Source organism: Capsicum annuum, chromosome 4 (genome assembly GCF_002878395.1).
Source record: "Capsicum annuum cultivar UCD-10X-F1 chromosome 4, UCD10Xv1.1, whole genome shotgun sequence".
NCBI lineage: Eukaryota > Viridiplantae > Streptophyta > Magnoliopsida > Solanales > Solanaceae > Capsicum > Capsicum annuum.
Window position 1 is genome coordinate 142,322,975 of NC_061114.1, and position 4,804 is coordinate 142,327,778.

A 4,804-nucleotide genomic window follows, 5' to 3' on the forward strand; every position below is an offset into this window, starting at 1 on the left:
ACCCCCCGGCAGCAGGTCGACGCTGGGCTTGGTTGCCGGCTTGGTCTACAAGCGAAATCCGGTGACTTCTAACCTTTGTTATTTCATTCTTCATTTTGCATTCTCTCATTCTTCGTATTATGCTAGTAGTAGCCCCTGTACCTTGACTTACGTGGGATTTGTGGATATTGTCTGTTGTCTGTTGTGGATCTGTGTGAGCCTTGTATTACTTGCTGCTGCTTTGCTATTATCATCGTTTATATCTTTATATTATCTTTATATTCTCTTATACTTTCGTGTAGTTGTGGCTGTGGGCGGTAATGGGTGGATAGGGTCATGTCCGAGGGGGTTGGGGCATGGGGCCGTGGTGGGGGCGGGGGATGAGGAAAGGGCGGGAGTGGGAGGGAGGCCAAGGTTTGGCCGCGGGGGGGTAGTGGAGGGCGTGCGGGTAGTGACGGTAGGCTGAGGGTTGGGTCTTGAAATATAAGGACCCTCCAGGGTAAGTCCATAGAGCTTGTGAAGACCCTTAGGAAGAGGAGGATCAACATTGCGTGTGTTCAAGAGACCAAGTGGGTAGGGTCTAAGGCTAGGGATGTGGATGGTTACAAGCTGTGGTACTCTGGAAGCGAGAGGCGTAGGAATGGAGTTGGCATCTTAGTAGATGAAGAGCTTAGAGGTCAGGTAGTAGAGGTGAAGAGGATCAACGATAGGTTGATGATTATTAAGTTGGTCATTCGGGGGTTTACCCTGAACGTGTGTAGTGCCTATGCGCCGCAAGTGGGATCGGAGGGGGAGGAGAAGATGCGGCTTTGGGAGGCTTTGGAGGAGGTGGTGAGAGGCGTGCCTAGCTCGGAGAAGATTGTTGTAGCAGGAGATTTCAACGGGTACATCGGGGCGCTACCGGGAGGCTTTGGTGATGTGCATGGTGGTTTTGGTTTTGGGGAGAGAAATGAAGAGGGGGCTACCCTATTGGAGTTTGCAAGGTCCTTTGGGCTGGTGGTGGTGAACTCGGGCTTCCCGAAGAAGGACGAACACCTGATCACCTTTCGAAGCGTGATAGCCAGGACCCAAATTGACTTTTTGTTGCTTAGGAAAGGAGATAGGGCGTTGTGTAAGGACTGTAAGGTCATCCCGAGTGAGAATCTTTTAAGGACTGTAAGGTCATCTCGAGTGAGAATCTTTCGACCCAGCATAGGCTCTTGGTTATGGATTTGGGTATAAAGAAGAATAGAAAGAGGAGGAGTAGGGAGTGTAGACCTAGAATTAAGTGGGGCGGCCTGACGCCAGTGAATGCGTGGGAGATAGGGGAGAAGTTGGAGGGAATGGGGGTGTGGGAGTGTAGGGGAGACGTGGATAGTATGTGGGATAGGGCGGCTAGGTGCATCAGGGAGAATGCAAGTGAGGTGTTGGGTGTTTCTAGGGGCCGGGCCGAGCACCATCGGAGGGATTGGTGGTGGAATGAAGAGGTGGAGAAGAAAGTGGGGACCAAGAAAGGGGCGTATGCCAAGTTGGTGGAGAGTAAGGACGAAGAGGAGAAGCGGGTAAACAGGAAAGAGTACAAGCTAGCGAGGAAGGAGGCTAAGTCAGCAGTCACGGAAGCTAAGACGGCCGCCTTTGAGAGCTTGTATGCAGGGTTACAGGGGAAAGGAGGGGAGAAAAAGTTGTTTAGACTGGCTAAGGCTAGGGAGAGGAAGGGTCGTGACTTCGATCAAGTAAGGTGCATTAAGGGGGAGGACGGTAGAGTGTTGGTGGAGGACGGCCACATTAAGAATAGATGGCAGTCGTACTTTCATAGGCTCTTGAATGACGAAGGGGATAGAGCTATTGTGTTAGGGGAACTGGAGCACTCAGAGGAGTGTCGGGATTTTAGCTATTGTAGATGTTTTAAGGTAGAAGAGGTTAGACAGGCTGTTCGCAGAATGCGAAGGGGTAGGGCGACGGGGCCGGATGAGATACTGGTGGAGTTTTGGAAGTTCGTTGGAGAGGTTGGTGTAAGGTGGTTGACTGGATTGTTTAATGAAATCTTCAAGACGGCAAAGATGCCCGAGGCTTGGAGGTGGAGTACCATGATCCCTCTCTATAAGAATAAGGGGGACATCCAGAGTTGCAATAACTATAGGGAGATTAAGTTATTGAGTCACTCTATGAAGATCTGGGAGAGAGTAGTCGAGGTGAGGCTGAGACGGATAGTGTCTATTTCAGAAAACCAGTTTGGATTTATGCCTGGCCGCTCGACGACGGAGGCAATTCACCTGGTACGGAGGTTGATGGAACAGTATAGGGAAAGGAAGAAGGATCTGCACATGGTGTTTATCGACCTGGAGAAGGCCTACGACAAAGTCCCCAGGGAGGTGCTTTGGAGATGCTTGGAGGTGAGTGGAGTACCGCTGGCATATATCAGAGCAATTAAAGATATGTATGATGGAGCGAAAACTAAGGTGAGAGAGGAGACTCAGAGCATTTCACTGTCCTGACAGGATTGCATCAGGGATCTACTCTTAGTCCCTTTTTGTTTGCGTTGGTGATGGATGTGTTGACGCGGCGTATTCAAGGGGAGGTGCCGTGGTGTATGCTTTTTGCAGACGATGTAGTTCTGATAGATGAGACTCGAGGAGGTGTGAGTGACAAATTAGAGGTGTGGAGGCAAACCCTTGAGTCTAAAGGGTTCAGGGTGAGCAGAAGCAAAACAGAGTATGTGGAATGCAAGTTTAATGACGTGAGGCGGGAGAATGAGGTAGTAGTGAAGCTGGAATCACAGGAGGTATGTAAGAGGGAGAGCTTCAAGTATCTCGGGTCCGTGATCCAGAGTAACGGTGAGATTGACGAGGATGTCTCGCACCGTATTGGGGCGGGATGGATGAAGTGGAAGCTCGCGTCGGGGGTGCTGTGTGATAAGAAGGTGCCGCCCAAGCTTAAAGGCAAATTCTACAGGGCGGTAGTCTGTCCGGCCATGTTGTATGGAGCGGAGTGTTGGCCAGTTAAGAACTCCCACATCCAAAAAATGAGGGTGGCAGAAATGCGGATGTTGAACTGGATGTGTGGGCTGACTAGAGGGGATAGAGTTCGGAATGAGACTATCCGGGAGAAGGTTGGTGTGACTCCAGTGGAGTGCAAGATGCGGAAAGCCCGATTGAGATGGTTCGGACACATGAAGAGGAGGGGCATGGATGCCTCGGTCCGTAGGTGTGAGAGGCTAGCGTTGGATGGTTTTAGGCGGGGTAGGGGTAGGCCGAAGAAGTACTGGGGTGAGGTGATTAGGCGGGACATGGAGCAGTTATAGCTCACCGAGGACATGACCCTAGATAAGAAGGTCTGGAGGACGCGAATTAGGGCAGAGGACTAGGGCCAGTTTGAGTCGCTAGTGTAGGGAATTACTTGGTGGGAGTTTTATTCCTGTTATGAGTCCGTGTTCCAGGTTTTATTACGAATCTGTGTGCTTTCCTCTGTTTTATATTACTTATGGGTGCCCTGAGCCGGGGGTCTATCGGAAACAGCCTTTCTACTTCTTCAAAGGTAGAGGTATGGACTGCGTACATCTTACTCCCCAGACCCCACTAGGTGGGAATACACTGGGTTTATTGTTGTTGTTGGATCATTAAACACATAGAAAATCTTCTTAAATTGGCTACCAAAATCATTCACAATTATGTACCATACTAATTGGCTACAATTACAAATCTTAAGCCCATTAAATCTTCTAAATTGGCTACAATTAGAATACCTAAAGCTTTTGAACCCATTCACTGCAAAAAGGTTCCAATTGCCACAATTATGTGTAATACTGATGATGTCAGCAAGGTGAGTCCATATATAACAATGGAGATATGATTTTTGCACAGGTAGCTGCTACCCAAGACACCACCGATACAGAGGCAGAGACATACGCTCCTCTAATGCAGAAAATTATCCCAAACCCAGATGAAAAATACACCAGATTAATTGAAACTAACACAACCCATTTACATATAACGAGAAAACACAAAATAAGTTGTAATAAACCTGGACTCCTTTTGTTCATTGACTTGAAAGAAGAAAAAATTCATTAAGAATCAATCAATTTGCCATACTCTCGAATGAGACTTTCAGCACAGATACTATAGAGAAGACAAATAAAGAACCACACCTTTTCAATCACTAAGCATCGGATATATACAATCAAAAACAAGTCCAAAAGGACATTCCAAAACTGCGAGCACAAGGATATGCAAGAAAACAAATTGGGGTTGCTAAAGCACGATGACCAATCTACAGGCAATATAAACTGCATTACACAGGAAAAATAATGTAGAGTAGAGCTCACCGAAGGGAATCGAGTATCAAGTTTGCGCACGTGAATGCTAGAGCTAATATCAAATTTCACACAATGAGGAGGGAATTGCACACACAACAGCGAGGAGAAAATTGAGAGATGTAAATTAGGGCAAATTTTTTTAATTGTACAGAGAAATCTTCGGTATGTTTAAGCGAGAAGATAGAATGCTTTAATTTTTTAATCATATTAAATTAATAGATACTAGTTTTGGTGCCTATTATGTTTTATTAATTAGCCAATTACGAATTTTTTTTAATTTAAAATTTTACAAACAGTTTGGCGGTATTTCTTTTCCCCCCTTAGGACTCCAAATTATCAATAGAGACCGGCTAAAAAAAATTTTAGGACCAGACTTTCTGCTTTCGCAAAAAATTGTATAATTAGGGACCGAAATATAATCTCGTCTCAATAAATATACTTTTAGAGATGAGATTATATTTAATTCCCTAAATGTTGATCTCTGGGTTGAATCAAGATTTGATATTGTAAAGCAAGACTGACTTGTTAATTAAA

General features: G+C 46.2%; 1 protein-coding gene across 8 annotated transcripts in view; it reads right to left on the bottom strand.

Moving 5' to 3' along the window:
* Positions 1–4,484, bottom strand: part of LOC107867995 (guanine nucleotide exchange factor SPIKE 1) — a 7,728-nt gene extending 3,244 nt beyond the window's left edge. For 5 of the 8 annotated variants that reach the window (XR_001673520.2, XR_001673518.2, XR_001673517.2 and 2 more), the window contains exon 1: positions 4,280–4,464. The gene's annotated coding sequence lies outside the window, so the exon portion shown is untranslated. Of the gene's footprint in view, positions 1–4,279 lie in introns of all 8 variants that reach the window. The other 3 variants (XR_007055154.1, XR_007055153.1, XR_001673514.2) reach the window with 2 other exon arrangements.
* Between the last annotated feature and the right edge of the window lie 320 nt (positions 4,485–4,804).